This window comes from Varroa destructor, unplaced genomic scaffold (assembly GCF_002443255.2).
Source record: "Varroa destructor unplaced genomic scaffold, Vdes_3.0 BEIS01000002.1, whole genome shotgun sequence".
Lineage (NCBI taxonomy): Eukaryota > Metazoa > Arthropoda > Arachnida > Mesostigmata > Varroidae > Varroa > Varroa destructor.
Genome location: NW_019211455.1, coordinates 6,606,129 through 6,632,378, shown reverse-complemented (window position 1 = coordinate 6,632,378; position 26,250 = coordinate 6,606,129). Strand labels below are relative to the sequence as shown.

The following is a 26,250-nucleotide window of genomic DNA, read 5'->3' as shown; positions in this document are numbered from 1 at the left end:
TGATATTAACGCGCCAGCCGCAATGTCGTTCGCAGTAACTGTAGCAGTCTAGTAAAACCACGCTGACCATAATAACTAAAACAAGAGATGTAACGGTTATTTATGCCGCAAAAAAGTCAATATTTTCGGACAATATGAAGGGCAGTGCGCACAAAAGAAGTTCGATGTTTTGCATAGTAGCAAGTTGAAAATTGATTCAGTTACATGCGAACACTCACCGATAGTAGGACTCATATCCCCTTCGATCATGATTTCCTATACTTCTGACGAACCGTCTGTGACTCTTTTGTTTGACCTCGCATACATTACAACGAATGCATGCGGAGTTCTAGACTAGCACGACTCAGACGGATTCAAACTCTTAAAATTCTATCTGCAAACCCAATTATCTACTATTCTATCTAAATCTATTAATCTTAAAAAACGTTTGTAAGCTATTGAGCTCAACGCGATCGCTTCGACATGATTATTTACCGGAATAATTTGCGCTTTTGCAGCTACTAAAGGGCTTATGTATCACATTATAGGTGGCGTTGGATAGGTTTTTTTTTTAATATCAACGTTTTAAATTTTGTTAAAAATAATATTCAGTACCATGTGAATTAGAGATGTGACATTTCCCGTTTAGGTCCAAGTAGATTACTTCTCATGTACTCTAACAGAAGACATCAGTCAGCTAACTTCTACTATTCAAAGGGACACAGTGTAAAAAGGAGCAGGATGTGCTAACGCTAAATACATAGTGCAGGCATACATTTTCCGACGGAAGCCGGCTCGTTTAGATAATTATTCTCCATGGACAATGATTTATGCTTCTTATTTGCCGTCTATAATGATCATCCGAGGATAATAGTGAAAAGTAATAGTAGCATTTAAGCAGTTCGTCCGTTGCTGCTAAGTAAAAATAAATAGTTTACGTAAAGCTCAACATTAGTTCCAGCGCTACTGGTAGCGAAAACAGATGTGCGAAGATTTCACAGTTATTCGTATTGATGCCCCACAAAAAATCAAGAAAGCGGCAAATGTGAGATTTTTGTTCAACAATTGTGCAAGCTAACGATTGGATGACGCCATAGTGTTGAGATTTTACCGTTCTCCCATATGCCTAACTTCGCATCTCGGGAGCACCGTCGGAAGCTCTATCAATGGCAATCCCGTTTCGTTGTATGTTATCTGTTGCTCGATGATTCCGTTTGTATTACCAGCATTGGTCGAACGTTTCTTAGGTAGCTCTTTGTTTACTTTAGTTAGCTACGCTGACCGTTTACCAGTTTGCACCAAGTGACACTTTCACACGTGCTATGCAAGATGCTATGGCCGTGCTATGAGCAAGTGCTTATAGCCTACGATGGTAGTTCACTTCTCCGATGGCGACTTCGTGACACTGCAGTGACTTCGCCAGCATGAAGAAGCCCATTTTTTCTTATCCGTCCTTCATGTACCACTTTTTGATACGTGCACAATGTATGCTCAGTGCTATGGGACGATGCTACATGGGGCTTTTGACGGTGCAGGTGCCGGTGCTATCGGCGGCTACGGAGATACTGGATGATAACTACGCTTCTAGCGGTGTACTGATTTAACGCAATAATAATGTTTACGGTGGTCATTTTGTCGGCGGTGCTCTGCGGTAGTTGTATAACATTTTTATGTTCGTTGTTAATTTTTATTACACTTCAATGACGCTAGCGGGGACGAGGCCCGATATCGAATACAACAGTTGATTAAGGAGAAAAATTCGTTCCTTTTCGGATGCTCCCGTTTTCGTTTTGCTGGAAGTATTTGCTTTTTTGGAAGCAACTCATATGCCAACTAGGAAGGAGAAATCTATAGAATATATAATATACCAGCGCACAACTTAGACTTAGATGAGCGTAAGATATGTAGAATGCATCTGATAAACGTTTATATTTGGTCGAAATATTCCATTAAGACGAAATAACAAAAAAAAATTATAAAAACAGACGTCGAAAAGAAACTAAGATGTCTATTTAGGTAGGCCTATTCAGTAGACCAACGCACCAAGATTGGCATAAAAAGGTCTAAATGCAAGCCAGGCCAAGATTAGTAAGTTCTTCAGAATTAACGTTGTGAAAACCTCAGAGGACCAACAGGACTTAGCACGTAGAAGGACATCATCAAGTACGGTACAACTTCGAAGCAAGATTAGCAGATTTTACTAATTTATCAGACAAACAAAAATAGAAGTGCTTTTCTCATTTCGTATAAAATTTCCTTCACGGGCTACATTAGAAAGAAGCATATGTATATATATATCTCAGTCGAGGTCCGGTTTAATTTTTGTTTATAAAATCTGCTCGATTGGTCACTTTTCATGGACATATGTTAATAATATTATGAATGGTTATGCTGTTTCTGCAGAGATAGATTCGCTGGGTTAAACATTCATATAGACTAGCAGATATATTCAGAAAGCAGTAAGTTCTGGCGTATATACACAAAGTCACCGTCTCGATTTTTTCGTTAAGGTTCATTGCTGTATCTTTTTCGTCTGTTGAGGCCCAGATGAGTAAGCTAAACAGGGCACCTTAGCGGTGGTTCCTTTCTCAATGTTGAGTGACATGCTAGATCTTGAACATGCTATACACATTAGGGCTCCGTCCGCATTGCTCCGTGGACCACTTGAAGAGGCCACTCCTAGTTTTGGCAGTTACACTTGGGATCCGCTCGCGCCGTTGCTGATGCTGCGGCTGTTGTCGGCAAGCAAGGAGAACCAAGTAAAGATACTTTTCAATAACCGTAATATTGTAACTAAACGAAGAAACCGGAAGACTTTAGGTGATCCGTAGAATAAACGTCAGCCTATTTGTTATGATTAGTATAGTCCAACGTGAAATGTGTGTGTTTCTTCGACGGACTAATGATAATGCACCTAAAAATAGACTGAAATTAGAGTTCTTGATAAACAAAAGTGCTAAACAAAGATCCATAGCTATGGAAAATAAATCGTTATAGTGCGTAGACAGGTGCTTTTGATTTTAACGTAGTCATTCCTCCTACATGGACACTCTCAACGAATACGCGATCAATTTATTGATAATGATTATTTTAATACTATTAAAATTATGGTATGCCTGCTAGTACGACTCTGGCACGGCCAGTGGATATCTTCATATATCAATATCTTAGCAATCTAGGCAAAATGAATTGGGCTGTTCCTAAGTCCTAAAAATAGGCATGTGTTAAATATTCATACATGACGTAGTTTTTGAGCTGAATTAAGAACAAGTTGGTTAAATCAGCGTGCGTGTAGTTATTGAACAGTTAGAAAGAACTTATTCTAAATTAAGTATCATCAGTAGACGGACATTGTCAATACATAAGCAATTAGCTAATTGAGTATCATCAGAGAATAATGAGTTCGCGCGTACAAAGGTATCGTTTAGCGCTGAAAATCAAAACTTATTAGTTAAACTTTCCTATCAGAGATTGGTGAGTATGCTGGGTGGGACAGGCGAGAACGAAACAGCACTCTGCTATTAGTGCAGTTATTTCGAGGGCGGGAACTGGCAGCCCGAACGCTATGAAAAAAGTTACTACACATCAGGATTCTAAATAAGCTACAGTAACGTATTTATCTGCTAATTTTGGACATACGTTATAGTCTAGGTTCGAATGCGGGCGTGGATAGACGTTGTTTTATGATGGATGGGAGCCAGTCGTCTGTTTGATGGCTATCCTTAGCGGCGATACCGGACATAAAACTCGAAACATAGACTACTTTAAACGAAAGAAGGAACTGATGCAATTAGGAAAACGCGGTTAGGACAAGATAGCTCTTGCACAATGCAGCTCTTGCTAGCTGGATGTGGGGTTCTATGAAGCACTTTTTTAAAATTGTAACGAAAACACTGAAGATGGAGGAGAAAAACAACAGCTCAGGTGTTTACGAATGAAATTACGAATAAGCTAAATAAAACAAAAATTATATATATATATATAAATAGTATTTTGTTGTATGTATTTACAGTTGCAGGTGGCTAATATAATTAACTGCACTCAATAACGTGTGTCTGTACGTCATTTATGTCCGCTATTGAGCTGCACCCATACAACCGGCACACAAGAATCGTATACACAAATCTATACATTTGCTCGTATACATATGTCTCCCAACTTCACTAGGACTATGATTGCTCGCTATACAACGGGTTTGTGTTGGTATCGCGGACGACCCACCAGCATCCCCTCGATCCTTAAAGTGCCGTTTTGACCAACTGAGTCCCTCTCAGTTTTCATCTCCAGTCCTCGATTCACTGCTGTGCGTTTGCAATATGTTGGCCACGGCTATAAGCGAGGCTTTACACTGTGGCGTTTTTTTGTTGCTGTGAACAATGGTAAGGCATTGTATTGTTGCGACCATCGCCGCCTTCGTTTTCCACGTACATCTCGCAGAAAAAAGCCACAGATACGGTGACTGCGACCGGTAACTCCGCGGCTGCATATTCTTTTCTCGCATTCCCGATGGTGGAGCCTAGACATGGCAACAACGTCGGCAGCCGCGATCGCGTTGAGTGACAGAAACGCAGTTGGCGAGCAGCGGCCGGACAGGCAGGAATCGATGAACGAACCAGCTAAATCGACGGGCACAAGCAGCACACGGTCAGAGAAACATCCATACGTATATATATCGACATGCAGACTCACTCACTACAGACACTGACTGGGCTGCTGACACGCGTTTTGCCAAACATTCGTTGTTTCTTTTTCGAAAAAAGATTGACATGAGCACCTATCCAACCGGGTCTAGATAACTGGCCCCAGTCGACCGGTTTGTACACTTATTTCACTTCGTCATCGTCGTCCTCTAACTTTCCTTCCACTTTTGGGGATTAGGGAAAAAGTAGTGAGAAAAGCAGTAGTAAAAAAGGGAAGTAGTGCAAAAAGAGTTCTTGAGGGAAGGATAGAGGTAAAAATAAAGTTGGGTAAGCGAGAAGTGGCACTTAAAAACACGATGATTGACTGCCTTGGCTGACCGGCCAGGTCGTCTTGCCTCACTGGCGCAGCGACTAAATGTACGCCGCTTCGATAGATACCGCCCTGCATTTTGCCCGCGTCCATCGTGACGACAAAAAGCGAGCTTCGTTCACGCACGAAGTACAAACAGCTCGCTTCTATCAGCTTTTCGTTTCTTCGTTTGGTTGGAGAAATCGGTTCCCACCCTCATCTGCGTTGCACTTTACAGGGTTAGGAGTAGACTGAGAAGCCTGGCGCCGTAATCGCATGAACTGATCGAAGTTACCTCAACTGCCAATTGTCCTCGGATCGGACAGCGTTGAATAACAGTGGAAGAAAGCATTGCGATTAATGAGAAGCAAGAAGAGATCTTTTCATGTATTTGTTGGTTCAAGATTTATAACTATCTAGTATACTGTTTTTGAACATATTTTGACTTTCTTTAGACAGTGCACTTAAAGATAACGGTAGCCCTTGAAGTAAAGTGTTGTACAATAAAAATTAAGACAGTTAATCAATAATAATGATACTAGGTCCTATGTTAACGATTTTATTATATAATAATAATTATATATTTTATTATACAATAATGCATCAATAAGAGGTCTTGCTTCAGCTTTTTTATGATTGGCTTCTTATTGGTTTATACGGAGTATAGACAAATTGTTAAATTCACCGAAATTCAGTTACATGTGTTTGTTATCGCGCATTCGTATTTGATTACTTATAGAAGCTGTCCAATGGTAAGAAAGAAGAGACCGTTGTTGGCTATTGTATGACTTTTGTACCGTGGGTGTGAAGCCATTGCTTACCATCATCAAAATTTTGCAGCACGCATCGTACGTTTCTTTACTTCTGCTTTAAATAAACTGCTGATTGCCAGACACAGAATCATTATCAATGACCATAGGAGTAAAAATTAACGAATAAATGTACTATTCTTTCTTCGTATCAACTTATATGAGAGCTTGACGAGAAACAGCAAAGAACGTTTTTAATTTAAAAAAAAAAAGGAGAGGCTAGGCCTTGCAACGACTGTATGTAGAAAAACAACCCTACGTAGCAATAGTTCAGGCCACGGCTACTCGTAAAGATTATATGCCACGTTCCCATTAAATGCTAAAGAACGTGGTGGAACGAGTAATTTCACTATCTCAATGCTTGTGTAAGTGTAATACACACAATAATATATTATGAACGTTTACAAGTATTTAATACTATTTACTAGACGAAGGCGTTTAGGATTGACTGAGATAACCCGTTAAATCCTCGATTTTTCTTAACGTTAAAATTACCTATACTCTTTTGCTCCGATTTCACTTGCATACAGAAAGTACGAATTTAACTACTGAAAAAAAAAAAAAAAAACTTTTCCTTCCGGTGATGTTTCTCTTTTTACGAAGTAGGCACAGTGTCGTCGTCATTTCATGCCTTCATTAACAATGGCATTCGAAATTTGAATGGAAAATGCGATGTTTTACCATACATTTCGTTCGAATTAATAATTGGCCGAAAAAATGGCATATTTAAATTGTTCGGTACGTCCGTGGGCTAAACAATCCGATCCGAGACTCATCTAGTCCGTAAACATTCCATCGCACTTCGCGCACCTATATCATCGTCGTCGGTCGACCACTTCAATTCAGCATGTGGTTTTCCATTTGGCCCTAGGTGATGTACTTCCTGTCGTGGAGTTCACAAGCGTTCGTGTGTGTGAAATCGTTTCTTGTACTCGGGGAGAGCAATTCTCGCATGCCGAACGCTCGCAGTATGATCTTTTATATGGTCGAGGCTGACGATAGACCCGCATATGCAGATCCAGATTGTTTTTCTATGAGGTAGTGTACGGACAGTAGATGCATTTATAAGGTTGTTCTTCATTATGAGGACGTTCGTGGGCGTTCTTTTGCCCATTTTCGGTGAAGCTTTGTCGCAGCAACGGCGCTTGAACGGCTTTGGAAGTAGTAGCAAAACTTGATTGTAGTCTTAGGCGTTTTCATAATAGGGCTAACAAATGGTTATCATGGCATATGATTATAACGCCGTTCCATAGACCTATTGGAGCAATTCAGGCTAAATTTGCTAACGGACGCTAGTTCTTGACCTTATGCTAAAGAAAGTGATTTCAGGGGGCTTGTTCGCACAGCCTTTATAAACCAAATGAAGCTCTCCACCATTTGCGATGAATTTTTGTAATATTTGCTTTTTCCAGACTTCTTTCTTCGAAACTTTATTCTGTAATGTTTGTTCATTTTGGCATCTGAAATCGGACGCACCTAGCCTAGCTTACAGTGAGAGTGTTAGGCCGTTTTTGTCGTTTCCAACTATATGCAGCAAATATTTACTTCTGCTATTTAATCACATCTTTTTTGTGCGATATATATATATATATATATATATATGCTATTTCTATTAAATAGTTATTAGTAGAAGCAATGTTCTCGGAGAGTTATCTGCCTGTGATGACGTAGATAAGATAAGGCAATCCTACTGACTGACATAAACTGTCTCGGTTAATCAAAGTCAGTTTTAATGGACATCATAGAGACCTGTATTTGCAGCGTATAGCCTATCTAATAGGAATTAAGATTACTGTTTTTACGACCACCGTATATTCATGTAGTATTCATTCTGGTATAATTTATGGTACACCCACAACCGTAGTTACCGTTGTTAGTGGAAAATCTTTTGTGACGACGGGGGACCTCTGCGAAATTCGCTGCTAACCGTTGTTGCGCCCTTTCCAAAACGCTGCGAAATGATGAGGCACAGGGTTGTATAAACGATCATAAGTAGTGACGTATGTTGGCCGATCTAACGTTGTTACTTAATTTAGGTACTGTACCCGTTTAAAAGTATATCATTAAAATGGAAACCGACTTAAGAAGATCACCTGCCTTTGGCGAAATCCGATAACCAGCAAGTCATAGTCGGGCTCAATTTTGAGAATATATATGAAGAGTTTTTCCTCGTAGAAAATTGCTTGTCTTTTTTTTTTTTAAATTACAAATATCAACAAACTGTACAGTTCTGCAGCTGTGGAAGTGTTTTTCCGAGTTAGTTGAAAACACGATCATGTACCCACTGTTCCAGGTAATAACTGTGCCTCACGGACCGGTTAAACAGCATTAAGAGAGTGGCCATTTTATGCGCTATATAATTTATTGTTTTCACTTGTCGTTGCATCTGTGAATTACAATTACTGTGTTGTTTTATATATTTGTTGAAAAAATCCCGTATAAGGCCAGCAAGATCCACCGCTTCCGCTGGAAACAAATCCTCGCTGCTTTACCAAAGAGGCGATTTCCAAAACTTGTTCGCACAATGAGATATTCATCATCAGCAAATGTTAAGACTAAGAAACCTATTAAGCCTAAATGCCTTTAGAGGTTACTGAATTCGATTGGTACTTGCCGTAACCTCCCTACGGGGGTCACACTATAGTCAAATATTAGAGTGCACCTGCACATTGCAGGATTGCAATCAGAATGTCATCATGCATCGTTGTTTTCAAAAGATATATTTTAGGTGCGTCGTTGTATTCTGGCGAAATTAAGACACCGAGCGGCTCTAGAATTCGAGACAGATAAATCAATCATGTTAGGCGCAAATGTTCTCCCTCAGCTCAGGTCTAAACTGATAAAAACAGGCCCTCCCCCAGATCTCGCTACTCTTTGCTGTATCTCAGAAATTAGGGCTGACTCATCTTGGTGTTTGATTTTGGTTGTTTGTTGATTTTACGGTTCTTGGTTATTGATACGTATACTAGTTGACAACCACGCTTGTCGTGCAGACTTAAAGGTTAAACATTGATACTCAAGAAAAACTAATGTTTGCGTTAAAAGTATAACTTGAGGTTTCCTCAAAGGCCTACAACTGACTCCAGTTTTTTTTAACAGACAAAGATTTTATTGAGTATATAACATACCATGAATTGTTAGTAATTTTAGGAGACCTACTACAAACGGTATTTACGATTACAGTGGTCAGCTTATTAGTCCATAACTAAAACGTGTGTGTACTTGTAGGCTTAAGGTAGCGGGCCCACGGTTTCAAGAGTAGCAGCAAAAAAGCAGAGTGAATATACCAAATCGAGAGTAAAATGGGCCAATCGTTATCTCCTACAATGTCCATTGTACCATATAGGCATGTTCCACCATGTGTCATGCTGCGCTTTACATATGAAACTTTCAAGCTGAAAGTGCTGGTCAAGACCAGTTGGCCGCTATTGACCCAGTTGAAATTCTAAAGCACACAATCAGATTCTCTGAGAACTACCCTTAGCATAAAGTTACTCCGAGGCATGCCATTAATAGGCTCTTATTCTTCGAGACAATTCTAGATAGCATTTGCTTTGATTGGTTTAGACGACCGGATCGGATAAATGATACATACGATGAAGCCAACCAATCAAATGATTTTCTTGAAAGCTTCTACCCAGCACAAACCTAACAACATTTCCCTGATGCCGTATTCCTGCTGTATCATAGCTCTTCTTCACATCAACAGCCACTTCATTGAATAGTTCTTCGTTGAACATAATAGTCTGTTGCTTGTATCAAGACTGCACCTGGTATAACGCGTTCTCCACGAGAACGGCGCCCTTTCTGATTTAATTTCCTTTTCGTTAAGATATGGAACCCACGCTGGCTTGAAGACTCTTCGTCGATTCTTTCGATGGACATCGCGTGGGCTGCCAGAGATAGTCGCTAAATATTCTGTTTTCATTATAAATGTACAATTTTAGCGCCCTTAGGACGTCAAAGTGACACTTTTTTTTAATCTAGATGTTGAGTTTTCGGGTTTAGTTTCGTTGATCCAGTTCAAATCGCATTCATGTGGAACAACCGCAGATCTTATTCGACCCTAAAAGAAAAAACCGTAGCTATATTCGTTCGTATATCAAACGCTGTTTCTGTTCGAATCAGCAAAGACCTATAATTTAAAAGATATTTGATATACGGAAAGCCGTTTGAGTTCTGAAATTTTTTACCGCTTTTGTCCAAGCTCGACTAGTACAAAGTACAGCCTTAAACAAGTTAGATCATAGAAGTTTGTAATCCTATGTCTCTTTATAGTCTCGATTTTGTCATTTTCGCCTCTATAGCTGATGGATAATCAAACGTTCTCTCGAACTTACAATACATGTTATGTGTTGAAACTCGCTACTCAAACGAATATTCCTATGTAAACATATAAAAAGCCCATTCGCTACTAATCAACTGTCAGTTAGTTGAAGTCACTGAAGCAATTGAAAATTGAATTATTATTGTTACTCTGTTACGCCCTCTAATTTCCTCACTTGGGACACGATTTGTCCAGCGTCTGTGTGACTAAATACTATGCAAGAGACATCAATATCATGGCCATTATTTGAGCAATAGGTAGGCATTGCTTTAACTAAATGACTCATATTTATTTTGCATTGGGTTAATTCTACACGTTTCGTTAATCAATGATATATAAGGCGTACACGATCGTTCAATACTTTATATACAAAAGGGAAACAGAAGATGCCCATATTGTAACATCATCGGTTACGCTATGAAGCAACAGTTCGTACAGCAGTTCGCATACAAAATCAATGTTTACCTCTATGTTCTCCAGTGTATTTCCTGTTTAAGCTGGTTAAGACCGCACATGATTCCACCACCACGTAAGCAAAGAACTATTTCCTAATGAGGTCAATTGGAATACACGATCTAGGCTACTAGCACCTTACCAGAGTGTATCTGTTGGGCTTTGAACCCCACCACTAGAGGAAAACGCCTACTGTTTCGCCTCGTCGATTTTTTTCCTTGTCCGTTCTTTTTTCCAATCAGAGTCGTAGCCCATCATCTGTTTGAGTGTTTCCTCAAGATGTCGAATATTAAAACTGACGGCATCATGCTCTTGTAAGGAATCGAATATTTATTATTTACCACAACACAGTCAGTTCAATTCCATGCGATCCAATTCAGCTCAAAGGGAAAGTCCTTGTGTCATTGGCATCCGTGCGCGTTGATTTCGCATGGTTTTTATAATTTTCGCTTTGTTTTGATGCTTCAGTTTACAGCCGTAGTAGAATTCGAGGCAACGTGGACGAGTGGAATGCCTTTAGAAGACGACGACGACGACGACGACGACGCCCCGCTCTTTTACCGAACCATCCGTTGCTTCACGTCTCCAAGTTCCAGAGCCGTCACCAGCAGATGTTAAGTAAGTAGTAACCCTCGTGGCTCCTTCCCGGAACGGCGATTGGTTGTCGGATACTCCGGAAAAGGAATACGCCGCTGAGAACGTTAGTGTTGCTGCATAGCCATCGATCGCCAGTCTTGGCAAAATCGGTGCCGTAAGATGACGTTACTGTGTTAACTAAACAGATCCACAAAACACAAACAGACACACAGGCACACAGTAAATGTAAGCGACCAGACTGGTTGACCTGGCCAGCGACATGAAAGAGCCCTAGTTCTATTCTAACCGCCCAATCAGAGAAACTGAAGTAGAAATGAGGGGGGTATTAGTGGGATGTACTCATGGCAGACTGCTATTGCACGAGCTATGTGCACTGTAGTTGGGCACGGAATAGGCAGCTGTTGTGCAAATCGGAATGCTAGAAGTACGATAATTAAGAAAGTTATTTGGGTCGACTCCGCGAGGACCCAGGGTTTACATTGGTGAGACCTTATTGAGATTTAGAGGAAGATCATTTGTTGAAGACAGTAGCCTCGCAGATTCTCAGCAGCCGATATGGAGCGATCGTGAACGTACTGCTGGCAAAAGGACTTGCGTAATTTTGAATATGGCTACATCGCTTGATCAGATGGCCTCTGCGGTGTTCTGGCGTAATTAATGTAATATTAATAAATATGCAAATGCTAATAAACAGTTCCCCTAGAACATCTTAAAAACGGACATTTTTTTCTGACTAAAAAAACAGTCTGTGCCGAAGATAGTATTTACTTACTATGTACAAAAAGAAACGGCGTGCCCGAGAAAGACGTAATGCGAGAAGGAAGCTGGTGGATGCTTTTTGAATAACATACACAAAAACATATGAATATAATGATTTTTTGGCTGCAGCAAAGTCTAATTCCAGTATTGTATTAATGCACGCTAAGTTAGAAATTTCAAAAGAAAGAACAGATGACTGCTTTCTTATGTTTAGAAAGAGAGTTAAAAATATTCAAGAGAACGTTAGATTGATAATCGAATTAAAACAGGATATTTTAGTATCTGTTTACATAGATATCATAAGATCAATCTAGGAAAAGAAGGTGTATCGCTACGAATTAACTACAAACGCGGCCATTTTTATAAGTCGGCGTAATGGCTCATCCACGGTTACAAAGAGTCGTACTCGCACTTCGTTTTGAAAAATCAAATAATTGGACAACATAAAGGAATAGTAGTGCAGAATCATGCCAGATTTTAAACACTTTTTTAACCACTGCAAATGGAACAGGTATATATATATACACACATACGTAGTCAGTTTAGTATCTGTTACCTTTTTTAGTTTGGCAATATTTCTCGCGTGATAGTCGAAGGGGTCATCTGTTCGAGATGTTCAGAACTAGAGAATGGTGGTAGTGACGGATCATCATAGTTCTTCTTAACATATTATGGCATCTGTTCGATAGGTTGACACCTTTTGAAAGCGTCTGTCGATGATTTGCAGTCAACATTAGTGATGCGGCATATGTACGATGTTTGATAAATGTGAAAATCGGTACGTAAAAAATTGATTTTATGGTAATGCAGGTGATACTTTTGTGACAATAAATCATTTTCAGGAGAACGACGCTAACAGATTGTTAATTAAGTTCAGCCAAAGTGATAAAAGACCTTCGTCGTTCTTAAAGTTAAGAAAGGGCGTATAATTACTTTTCTGTTTTGTATATATACGCATAAACTTGTGTTTCTACACGTCAAATGTAATTGATAGCAACGAAAATTATGTATACATATATAATTTTCGTAAAAAAAAATATATATATATATATATATTTTTTTTTTTTTCAGTGTTTATTTTACAGGAAATTAATATTTTTTTTTAATTTTACAGAAATCATGCTCACAAGCGTTTCACCTAGAATTTGATTTTTTAATAGCTGCTGCATTAAACTACTTTTAGGGAAAACGTAATATACTGGATATCAAACTCTTTTACGGAGTGCGTCACTATGTACAGAAAAAGAATTTAGTGATTTATCGCACAAAAAGAACACATAGTTGATTTTCTCAGGGATACAAAGTTACACAAAAAGATACAAAGTGAGACATACACAGTAAAATTAACGACATGATTTCTAAAAAATACAATACAAGCTAGTGTATTTAATTTATGGTCTGTTATCAAGGATCATTCAATGTCACTTGATACGCAAACGATGAATCTGTCGTCATTTCCTAACAGACCTCAAGTCTTCAATCTTCGAAGTCCGTCCTGCTGCATTGCATAGGATTGAGATCTTCCAGGTCTGTATAACCCCTTTCAATTTGTCGCAGGTCCGCCGGCTACTTATGCTGTTACGAACTACTAGTGCGGCTGCTGCTTACTAAAGTCCGAATGCGTGGCTTCAGGGTCTTACGGCTTGACTTCATCTTCACTGATATCAAACGGTAAATGATGTAACGACGAAAAAGGAGAGAAGTGGCGCACGCAGTCGTGATCACCACCCACCTGTGAGCCTGCGTCCGACCCGCATCTCGTCTGCTGATTGAAGTGTTTGTTTATGTGACGTATCCTCTTTGTCGTTCTTTTTTGCTTTCAATTAAAAGCGTAAGCGGGACAGAGAAATGAAAGCGAGTATCATGATGCATTTCGTGCCAATCAACAATTTCATCTGGAAAAAAAAGGCTCAAGTTCGGTGTAAATTACTCATCAGTAAGCGGTAGTTTTAAATCACGTTCATTATTAAATCCGTAAACTTACCCGCATTTCTTTAGGCTCATTTTAGCCATATGTGAATTCACCAGATCTTGAAGCTTCCGAATTGGTTTTTTACTAATAGCGGAGGATAACTATACCGACAAGCGTATAAGCTGATCTCTGTTTGCTAACCCTTATTATGCAGCAAATAATTACCCTCTCAAATATTCTCTGCTAAACGAATGTATGTATTTGAAGTGTTTTTTTTGTCGGCGGGGTATTTCGCATGCACGATAGTAGCCAACAGATTATCATTTGTTTATTGTGAGAAACTGTGTGTTTTTGGCAGTCAAAGGAGCGTCCGGATCAGAGTGGCATTTCGACGAAAGCAAATAACCCGTGGTTCGCATATGGAGCACTCGTTTTTATCGCTTCCTATTCAGCATCTCATAATATAAATTATTCTCGTTTTCCTGTAGAGTAATAAGCTGATAAAGAGCGGCAAGTGGTATTATAAGCAGATAGTCTCACGATTATAGGTGACCATTAAGCAAACTAAGTTGGTGTTGAAGTTTTTACTTTACCTCAGAAAATACTACCTGCCCAACCCAGTTCCAACTCACAACTAGGTACTTGATAAATTATGGCGAATGTCTCCTGAAAAAAATTTGACCGTTTTCGTCCAAAGCACGCCTTTGTGCCCTTTAAGAAAAGCAGCCAGGTATGTCAAATGTGCTGGATCAGATGTTGAGGTGCGTACTAGTGTACTAATGTCGAACACTCTCAATTATCGGCTAACCATTGCGTATCCTGGTACTTGATCTTTTTATGACTAAGCTATTGCCGAAGAGAAAACATCGATTCCTCAATGCTGCAAGTCTTAAGAAAGGGTCGCAGTTCGCTATCGGTCATGCTGCCACAATAACAACACTATCATCGGAGAAAACTGTAGAAAGTTATAAAAGTATCAATAAAGAAGAAAATCAATTGTTTACAATATACGGAAGCACCTATATATCTGTACGTTATCCATCTCACGCGGATTACGACTAGTTATAAAAAACAATCACACGTCTAAATCTCCTGACCCAGTTTCCATCGATATATATGTGTTTGGAATGGGCTGTATCACATGCCGTAGAGTCAGGGGCAGGGCTGGCGTGCCTCAAAAATCTGCTAACTTACATTATGTAATACACGTTTTAAAAAAGAAACTTTTGTTTAATTTATCTTTACCAGTTTCGTACAAGCTGTAAGTTAAACGACTAACGTTTTTTTCATGCGTATTGTTATTATCGCCACTATCGACCGTCGGGTACTTTTTAGGAAAAACCACCAATGCTATTATCATTTGACATAAGGAAGATGGCTGAAGGAGCGAACCCAATGTTGAGAGAGCCCGTTACCTACCTTCTTTAAATATCTTTCACAAAATTGTCCCAAAAGAAAATACAGCAAAAATTGTACCACAAACGAAAAATAGAAAAAAAAAAAGTCATCGATCATTTTCCGCGATTAATGAATCGCGGAAAATGATCGATGCAACTACTACCGTTATTGTTTCCACTGGCCAACGAAACCATTCTTTTGCTATTTGAATAGAGTAGAAACGATGCCTGTTATTTAAAATCACCACAGAAAATATATGTTCTTTCAATTTTATATATAATTGAAAAGGATCTGAGGGTGAGTGCGCTTACAAAATGACACCGTTGGTCAGCTAGCAAAATTCTAACACGGTGAGGACATGTCTGAATATCAGCGTACGTTCGTTCGCACGGCATTCTTGATTCCAGGTAATGTTCGGTGCCTTTAGTACGGGAAAGATTGCAATCCATTTGATAAATTTCGCCTGTTTACTTTACTAGATAAATGTATACCGATTTGGACACGGATATTCAAGATTAATTAATGTGAAAAGATACAATCGATGTTGATCGCTGTATGCTACAAGCTGAATCGACATCGAGCAGTAAATAAATTCGATACCCGCTCTCAAGAATTGTTGATGATTTTTCCCGTTAATTTTTGCTCCATTCAGGAGGAACATCAAGATCACGATTGATTTATTAACTCTTCTAATCCACTAGTTACATTCTGCAGATAAAGTAGCGACGTTCGTGATCCGTGCTCAGCTCGTTTTTTTCACTCCCATGCGTTTTCTATGCAAACAGTTTGTCTCGGCACCGTGCAATTACAAGGGTGACTGAAGGGTTTTAACTAACGATTCGTCTGTCTGTGTCTGCCCTGAATTTAGATTAAACAACCCGTGCACGTGCACAGTGAAACAAGCGTTGTACACAAATTTGCTAGTAAAATTATCCTTATCGCTTAATAATAAGTCTTAGCGTTTACTCGTAGGCTCAGTCGAAGCCGTCTGAACCGATTTGATAATTTATAGACTAAGTTCAAAGGAAAAATTGGTGAATTAGATTAGTAATTGAAGATCAGACTTGGCAGGATAAAAAAAATAACGTGGAAGGATACTTCTTTTACATGATATAAGGTTAGCACGATTTGCACGGTCACAGAGTTCCACGCATGTCCGACAAATACCCAGCAACTTGGGTCGACCTTCCAAATGTTTACGTGATATAGGAAACCAGCAGACTTTTGTTTTAAAGCCGATAAACTCTCTATGCGAGGAGATCAACAATCATTAAATGTTCACCACGGAAACTGATCCATTAAACATTTACTGTGACGTTTAACTTTCATTATTCAGTAGTTATACAAAACAAAGCTAGTGCAAATAGCCTTACAAGTCAAATTTAATCGCTTACACTCGGGTTACACTTGTTCTATCAGCAGCAACGCTTTGGCTAGACAATTTATATGCGGATTTTTCACAATTCTCTTTAGTCGATTTTTACACACAATTTAACGTCGTCGTCGTCGCTGTCTTTTTTTTTTGTTTTTTTTTAAATATTATATTGTTTCTGTATTTCGTTTAGAGATGCTCTTGCATCAAATAATGGCTGTCGCTTTTTTTTTTTTGTATTTTTCCTGTTGGCGCTCCAATGGGAATCCTGCGAAATACCAGAAGCGGATTAGTCTATTATTGTCTGCTCTCTTGTCTGCGTCCATCTTTGTCTGATTGTCGTTGATGAAAGGAGCGGAAGGATCCAAACTGAAGAAAATAAGCAGCAGCAAACTACATGCACAGCCTGCAGCAAGCCGGTTTGATACTGTGGCCTGAAACTGGTCTCCCATTCTGCCTTGCCTTTTCAGCTGTTTCCTTTAATTTCCCCTCTTGTCAACGCTTAGCAACTCCGAGCACTGCTTTGAGGAGCTTTGCATCTTGGATGCTATAATACTGGTTCCGGCCAAAATCTCCAGCAAAGATCGACGAAAGCCTGATGCCAACCATGGCATCCCCGTATTTTTCCGTCCCTTTGTCAGACCGGTAACTCCAGTACCTCCTCGAAAGTACCTTCGGACGCCCCATCGGATTGTCAGTAGGGTGACTTGCTTGCTTTATATTAGTTCGACGTTTCCACCTGCTAGCTCCTTTCGCTATAGATGGCAAGTTACAGGACTTCACCTTGGTCGGAGTAGCGATTCTTCGGACGTCTGTTTGACAATGGAACCAGATTTGACTCAAGTCACCTCTGTCGCGAGGAGGCGCGACTTTGACGTCATTAGTGGCTACGGCCACGACAACATCTATAACAACAGCGAGTGACGTAGAGCCGTTCGCTGGCGCTGATACGCCCAGCGCAGCCAGTCACACATCCACGCAAAGCGGCAGAAATGGAAAAGAAATTGCTTTTCGTCACTTTTGTCTATTCGTAGCACGCAGACGTTTGCTCCGTGGCTGTTAACCTTGCCACTACCTTTTCTATTGCACCCTGGTTCGACTCTGTTTGAGAAGTATTCGAATCGTTTAGGCCGTTTGCTCTGCTCATAGTAGCATGAGCACACGAGCGGGAAAAGACAAGCGCAAACGTCAAAACGGGGGTTCGAGATAAAGAGAAAGAGGACCATTTACATACTAAAGAGAATATGAACTGAGAGTTTGCTTTGAAGTTGATGGATGTTATTGCCGTTACTGTTGTCATTAATGGAAATGATAATATGGCAACGAGACAGTGACTACACGCATGTAGTTTCGAGAATATTATGGAATCGTCATCTTCTTTGACGTGATAATCCCTTTCGTTCTGCGACAACATACATTTGTATACTACAGCTGACATTATGTTTTAGTCCCAGCTTTGCGGAGGTGCAAGTGATGGTCTTAAAAGGGCTAAGCTGGTAGTGAAGCCTCACCTTTAAATAGTTAATGCAAAAACTTCTGCGATCATAGATATCAACCAAGCAGTTCAGTTTCGGTAATACGGACTACATCCGTATCCCTGTAACCTGGGAAAGTTTATTTCCATTCTCTACAAGAGACATCTTTACGCACTCAAGTATATCGAAAATAAAAATCCCAAGTTGGAACTAGAATGGCTAATAAGAAATCTTGATGTAACGATTTAAAGCTATCATAAATTGCTAGAAACAATAACAATAAAGTCCTAAGCTAATGGCTTCCGAATCGATACGTAACCAAACAGACTTGTGAACGGAAGAAGTCTGGCCCATTGGCCTCACAAATGATTGGCTCTTACATTTTAACGTAATATGCCCGACCGTAAAATATCGGCCGGTTTTTTAGTTAAAACAAATAAGAACAGAGGTTTGTTGTAGTATATAACGTATTCGTGAGTGATGTATCCTATATAGAAAACCTTCCAGTTTAAAAAATCTATGTCACCAATTTATGATAGCTGTTCATATCTTCATGGCACAATCAGCCCTATAAAAAGCATAGTAAATCTTTTAAATGAGGTAAACTTAAATACTAATTAATATATAGAACTAGTCTAGAGGTAAATAGGCCATTTTTCCACGTTGAAAATATCTTACTATCGCTAGTTTTGAGCTGGTTTTTTGTTCGTTTAATGAGAGTAGTAACGGTTGCGCTACGCATAGGTAAAAAAATTCACAGATATGTCTTACTTCTTTCAGAGAAACAGATCATTCTTTTTCGTTCTGTGATAGACTTGCAAATTGGAACAGACGATTTTTCCGATACGCTTCTGTTCCTCGCTAAAATCAAACATAAGAAAATTGCCAGGGTTGTATTATACCTGGCCGACGATTACGAACCGCACTAGTTATTGTAACCAGACAACCATAGCCAAGGTAAGAAGCGTATCGTAACTTAAAGGAATCTTTTCGTGATAGATCGAGGCGTACTGGACTTAATTAACAGTTTCGACAAATTTATTGGTGTTTTCGTTCAAAAGACGAACGAGCTTAAGCGAAGTATGTTTCTCGTATGGCCATAAGATATATTAGGAATTAAAATAGACGTTTGCCTCATTTCACTGTCCTCGGCAAGTGCTTTCAAAGAGTGGTACGTCACAAAAACGGCAAAGGGTCGACTAGAAAGATTTTAGAGTCTCGACCGTAACAGCTGGGCACATGAGAAATTTCCTAAAGAATCTTAGTAAAAGCAACGCAACCCGTAAAAAAAATGAGTCATCAATTGTAACAGGTTTGGGTTTTAAGTGGAATCTGGAAGCTGAATTTAGTGGTAGTGAAGAATGGCCCTCTGATTCGCATTCGCCGCGCTGTCTTGAAATTTTGCGACAATTCTACACACTTTGTTGAGTTGCATTTATTCGTTCTGGTTGATATAACTAAATCAGGGAAACTGGAATATACCGGCATCGTAAACCGAATGATTACGAAGAGTCACAGAGACCAAAAGCCAGCTTACTTCGACTTCTGTGAAAGAATCTCTCGTATTCCTGTTCTTCAAATCTAGGCAAAGCAAAAGGGCTTTGGAATATGAAACCCTTCAGGCTGACAAGTTCAAAGACCTACCCAATACACTGTACAAACCCACAATTCCTTCAGAGCGTAAACTAATGCTTGCGTATGCCTAAAACTTATAACTAGAAATCAAATGGAAATTGAGCTATACACTAGTTAATTCAGCACAGTTTATTTCGTTGAAGGAACGACGCTTACATCGCGATTGATTCGCATTATATTACTACCTATTTAAGGCGAAAAACATATTTTGGACAACTGCGAAATCTGCTGTCTCTGCGAGACTTATATGACGTCGTAGATCAGATAGACTTCGAGCAAGCTTGACAAGAAAATTTAAATATTTATAGATTAGATGTTTTGTACTGAACGTGATTCATGGAAGACATATTTGTTTCCGTCGATTATACCGGTGGCGTGGTTTGGTTTGTAAATGGGAACTTAAATGTAAATGGGATTTCAGCATCCCAAACAAATACACTTGGTGTACTGGCAGCTCAAAAGGAAGCGTAATTCAACGTGTGTACTGCTACAACTAATTCTAAAGTTTAAAGTCGACTATGTCTTCACGGATAGCACTGATAAGCCCTATCGTAGGGTGAGGAAAATGCAATTGTTATCGGCTGCGGCCTGCCGAAATTTCGCTATAAAGATCGTCCGGAAAACCTTACGAAGACTTTTGCCGGATATCACCCCCAAAAAATCGTGTTTTATCAAAGTTGCTGGCGCGACGATTGCAACCTAGTCACAATTATATGCGCCTTTATACGCGTGTTAATATTCTGTTTAACCTAGAGGCTGAGCACCGTCATACAAGAAATGTACCTTTTGAAATCTATCAAATTCAAGGATAATTTTAATAGAGTTGTTTTAGAATGGTCTTTGAAATTGCCATACTATCAAGAAAATGAAAAAAAAAAAACTCGAGTTACTCTTGTTCAGCATTCAGCATTTTCATTATTATCTAGAGCCTTTCTCAGTTTTTAGCAGTTTTCCGGCCTTGTTAAAGTTACCTCATGAACCTTCGGCATTAGCGACCGTTCCCGGAACTTGTCCGCGCTTGTTGGCTCCACTCTCGGTACCGATACTCATCGGTATAAGCTGGTTGGTCAAACGCCAAAAAATGCATGCAAACAAGGCAGGTCTTGAATTAGAAAAATTGCAGTTTTCGTATTGATTCTTTTCTGCAATTGTCCACATTGCTCACTCGACAAATATCAACTTAATCAACCGATAATAATGACGAGACACCGTGACCATCAACGCAATAATAACGTTGAAACTTAGGCGAACTTTCGATGATAGGCAAGTAAATAGCGTTTCTTGAAAACTACATCGACGAAAATCAGACAGATAACGGCGCGTGCTAGCAACAGAGTGAGCGAGAGATAAAAGTATAGTATAACGTTCGAACCTCAATCTTCAGACGTTGAACGGGCGGTCAAGATTTCGACATTACCAGTCATTCAGCATTCGCATGAACTGGCATCAGAGGTTGAAACAGCAAACGTAGAAGTTACAAGAGCAGCAGCAGCAAAACCAGACCAAAACAGGCAAGCGCTGAACGTGAGACAGTAACGGGGTAGCAGCTATACGCGTCGGAAAAAAATCTACCCAAAAAAGAGATTCACTCACAAACGAAGAACAGGAATACGCTGTTACCCCTGACGCGGATGTTGCTGAACTGTTACAGCCACCAAATTCTCGCTGTCTGTCGACCGTCGAACGCAGTGGCTCCTTGGCCGCTTGGCAGCTGGACTACGCTAGCTATCAGTCTGTCGATGTTTATAAGCGACTTGTCCAATCAGCGTCGAAGACTTGAGCTACGCATTACCTGCAGGTCGCTAGCATCAATAGCAAGTTGTAATGGTGTTGTAGTACTTGTGTGGTAACTAACGGTGATGCTATTTTTCTGCCCTGATTTAGTCCGGCGTCGGATTCGCTCTTTTGTGGCTTGGCCAGCAAAGCGACCGACAAAGTAAGCCATAAAATTTGAATGGAAGCCGCACTCTACGCTCGCCGTACAGCCAAGTATTGTACCAACTTATCTCCGCGATAAATAGTCTGCGAGATAATTATTCTAAGTAAGTAATTTACGTCTGCATATAATTTAATACATCAACAAGTCTATATCTACGTATGAACTTTATGACGATTGGATTTTGTTAATGATTTTTTTCAATTATAGATCTTTTTTTACCTGAATTCGAAGCTGAACTGATGATTGTTAATAATGGTCCACAAAATGTTGCATTGTCTAATGACGTCATTGGGCAAAAAGAAAAGGAGAAGATCGCCAGGTAAACGGTACTAATACGCACATTCAGCTAGTCCGACTTTTAGAACATCAAATTCAGCCCAAGTAATCGTAGCAGAATAATACATTACATTGGAAACTCTGCCATATTGCTAGTAGGTCACTGGCTATCAAACGATTCGTTTTGACAGGCGTAAGATTTGCGTATGGTATTGGTATGATAAAAAGAAAACCAGCATCAACGTGTGTGTGTGTGTGTGTGTGTGTGTGTATATATATATCGGCATTAATCTACAGTCGAACACTGTTTAGCCCGACCGGCGACGAGACCTTGCGATGCCACTTATTGACGTTTGTCGAGGCAAGGCGGATCACAAGGAGAGCCAGCATCGAAGCCAGGGTGGCTGATCTGTCTGAAAGTGTAATTTATTCCAACGATGCAAAGGACTGATGCCTATGGTTGAACGGAATGATGTGAGATTACGGTGCTGGCAAAAATATATTTTTTAGTTATAGAAATAATAAGCGAATCTCCTAGTTGGCGCGTTTAAATAGTGAATCGTAACGTTTTTTAGATGCTGACAAATTATGTGGCATAAATCAGCCGATTAACATTGTAGAAAAATAGCGGAAGGGGATGTCTAACCAATGAACTTAGATTTCGAATCTAACTAGAATTCTAACCAGAAATACTACCGGCAAATTATTAACAATGGACCACCCAAATATGTTTGCTCCTTGCTATTGGACCCTCATGTTCATCAGCGGCCATACTGATAGCCGCTTTCGAGAGCTATTCATTATGTCAGTGGAGATGTAAAGCTCGTTTCAATCAAAAACAAAACCGACATTTTCCGGCAAAACATAACCTGAAATCCAATTTAAAACTAGTCTACATATGTATAAGACATCTCAACTTTAATTCTTTGAACCATTTTTCACTTGTCGGATTGAAGATTTTCGGCGTCAAACCACCTTCTCTCCAGGTTTATTCCGGTGAAGCCTTCACTGAATGAAATTCATTTAAATTGAACTTTAATAAAAGAGCTACGGCAGTAGTGTCTGTGGCTACACGTTAAAACGTATATATATGTATATAGATATATATAGAGCAGCATGCTGTATCCAGTGGGTCAATGAGGCTCAACTGAGGAGAAATTTTAGAATATAACAGAATGGTCTTTAATAGATACACGGGAATCTACATCCATGAAAATAGAAATGTGCCACTCGAGTATCACATTGTTATTAAGCTAAGCAACTATGGGCAATCTAGTGCAGAACCATGTTTGCATGAGATTTATTCCAGATAAATCAGCATAAAAAAGGATACGATAGAAATGAGCTTTGAGTAGCTACGTAAAGAAAGATGAAGTTTGAGAAAATGAATAAATATATTTTTTCCAATTGTATAGCATAAGCAGTTGCTTCGACTTTCGTGCGTAGGATTTCAACCTGGTGGAAAATACTAGATCGCTGAACCCCAGCCTACTTAGTAAAAAAAATAATTTTTGAGATTTTGAGGAAAACCTTCAAGTATTAGGAGGTCGCCTTAAAATCTTTTAGGCAAGTAAGGGAACTCTAATTATTATTAGTACAATATTTTATGATTTTAACTTGAACTTGATTATGTACTGACAGTTATAAATGTTGAAAGTTTTAGTACCCTGAGAAACTTTTCACGAAAAAGAAAAAAATAAGAAGAAAAAACTGAAGCTACAGACGAATCATGACAATGGAAAACAAAACTTCGTCCTCAGATTTTTAATTGTGATAACTTGCTCACTGTGCTTTCTTCCGGGAATATAAAAACTAACTATGAAGATAGTTTCTTCAAAGAAGAGTGTGTATAAATTCAGAATTTAAAAATGATCGGATATATATCTAGCCAACTAAATCATTCCGAAGCGAAACATTTTGCTGCTGTCAGACTGGACTGTCATGCTGTCTATTTGGAATTAGTCCCTTGTAACGTACAAGTAACGGCAGCAGTTGGGGGCTTCAACGTGCGAGGCCCGATTCAAGGCGGTTTCAGACCATACTTGTATTCCACGAAGAAGTTGAATTGTAGTTTATTCGTTACCCTATGATCGTCAACATACGGAAATCCGCGACCTTATTAGATGAAATTTTATACACAACATACTATATACTCATTCACGTTAAAAAAAATGCAAGCAAATATATGAACTTATATTTAAATAACGAAGGCCTATTTGGACAATTTAAGTAAGTACTGTAAGGAATACATCGTTGCATTTTTATGACAGAGCTTTCAAAACGCCTTTCAAGCATTTTGCCGTACTTTTTCTAATTTTAGCACTAGCACGTAACCAGCTTAATCCGTTATCGGTCATTAATTAGGCATCGTTGAGGAGCCTAGAAGGTTGTTGCGGCTAGGCGCTTGATCGCCCGAAGTGAATCACTCTTTGACGAGGAAACTAATAGGCATGAAGAAACCAGAAAGCAACACCGCAGTGCGGAATCGTCATAGAAGAGAGGCATATTTAACCACTTTGATGTGTGTTTATTGCTTGTGTGGATCTAACGCATATAATTTGAATAATTTTTTGGATTTTAGGACCGGGACGTGTATCGTTGTCTGGTTACTGCTCATGTTTAAAGCAGCAACGTATAGTATAGTCGCTTTTCAGTGATCACGATTAGCTAGAAAAATAAAGACAAAATTAGTCAGTTCATTTCTCCATTAAATGCCATTAAATTCTTAAGTTGTGTTGATCATCATAAGGAAAAAATTTGCGATCAGCGATGCAATGTATGTTTGTAAATAGAGAATTCAGCATTATTAGCACATTTTGTGATATTTTATAAATGAATCGCTAATGGAAATCGTTCAGTTTATGGGTCGTCTAGTACACAAAAAGTTGTAACCAGAAAGAGTATTTTCACAAAAAAATAGATTAGCCAGTCAACAGCTAAATCCCTACAGGATTATATTGCGAACCTGCCTTTTAGGTCTCGCCCATATAAAGATTCGCTTCGAAGCAACACAGCTCGGGTGAATTAATTTTTTTTTTGTGACACATGTATAGTGTGCTTAGTCAAAACAGTTTCACACGAAGAAAATGAGCGCCATATTATTTAATCTAGGCTGTGGTTGGCTGTCCCGTGATAGCCCAGTGGGTAACTTATTGACCTGCTAATCTCAGGGATACGTTGTGGTCTAGACTACTACTACGTTTCGTGATGGGAATGAGTCGATTGGTGGAATACCTAACGGTGATACCATACACTAGAGCTCGAAACACAGCTGCGATAAGCTGTCAAGTCACTTTTTCCGGGTGTGTGATATTAACATAAAGTAAATTTCACCCAAATTAACGAACGCGACATGAATCTTAAGGTTGTATTTAAAATGAGCCAGTGATCTGTAAAAAAGCACCTATTCTGTCTTTCCATGTTATTTGTTTATTTACAAATAACTATTTCATCTCAGGTACTGTGAGTAAAACCATATAAGGCTAAAATATTGCCTGTGTAATTATTTCACATATGACTACCCCAAGTCAATTTCCTCAATATTCCTGCTGTGAGTTCATACTCCATCTTCGGACCCCTGACTGCTTGCGCTTTCTGAACAAACAAGCCGTTACGCATAAAACGAAAATTTCCTTATTTCCAGTAAGCCTGGGGGGCACCCATTTGATTGCGTGGCAATGCCGGATGCGCTGATAGGCGGGTAAGACGAACGTAAAATCAAATTACAGCAACCTGAAATAGCTTTGTCTCATGAGAGAAAGAAGCGCGTATCATTTAAGGTCACGGGGTTATTGTTTAGGGTTAGAGACTGCTGGCATTGCAGTGGAGCGCACCTGAAATCAAACGTATCACAAAGCCCTCAAAAAGGAGCTTTTACTTTTTATAGCTTCTCATCGTTGTTCAGCATATCCGTCACACTGGGTTTATTTAGTAGTGAAGAAGCGAAAAACGTAAGCCATCCGATTATGAGTTTCGGCTAAACCAAAACCACCCACGCAAATCACCATGGAGTAACGACACCGTTTGTTTTAACGGCTCGCCGTGCGCCTCACGCAACGCCTCAACTTAAATGAAAAGTTATAAGTGTAACAAAATGTCCTTATATCAGTACAGAGAAATACCTTATAGGTACGGCGAGATAGTTCCCGAAATTAAATAGTATTTCTTCTTGCAATATTTTCAAATCCCTACGCCTCGAAATAAATAAAACGTTAGTTACTTTTATTAATTATCATTTAAGCAAATAAAAAACATGCATATAAGATTATGATAGAACTGTAACATATAGATCAACCATAATAGCTAAAATATAGACCTTTTTGAAATAACC

The 26,250-nt window shown here is 39.3% G+C and overlaps 2 long non-coding RNA genes across 3 annotated transcripts; both read right to left on the bottom strand.

The window, feature by feature from the left end:
• Positions 1-5,581: 5,581 nt before the first annotated feature.
• On the bottom strand, positions 5,582-14,203 carry LOC147757301 (uncharacterized). Of its 2 annotated transcripts, XR_015320400.1 has the most exons (4): positions 13,381-14,203; positions 12,470-12,623; positions 10,570-11,331; positions 5,582-9,843 (listed from the first exon to the last, which is right to left on the bottom strand). It is a non-coding gene; the product is annotated as an uncharacterized LOC147757301 (long non-coding RNA). The 2 variants fall into 2 exon arrangements; XR_015320399.1 differs by lacking the exon at positions 5,582-9,843 and having other exon boundaries at positions 10,369-11,331.
• A 6,388-nt stretch (positions 14,204-20,591) lies between these two features.
• LOC147757300 (uncharacterized) lies at positions 20,592-22,150 on the bottom strand. Its single transcript, XR_015321826.1, has 3 exons — positions 21,864-22,150; positions 21,078-21,497; positions 20,592-20,764 (listed from the first exon to the last, which is right to left on the bottom strand). It is a non-coding gene; the product is annotated as an uncharacterized LOC147757300 (long non-coding RNA).
• Positions 22,151-26,250: the final 4,100 nt, after the last annotated feature.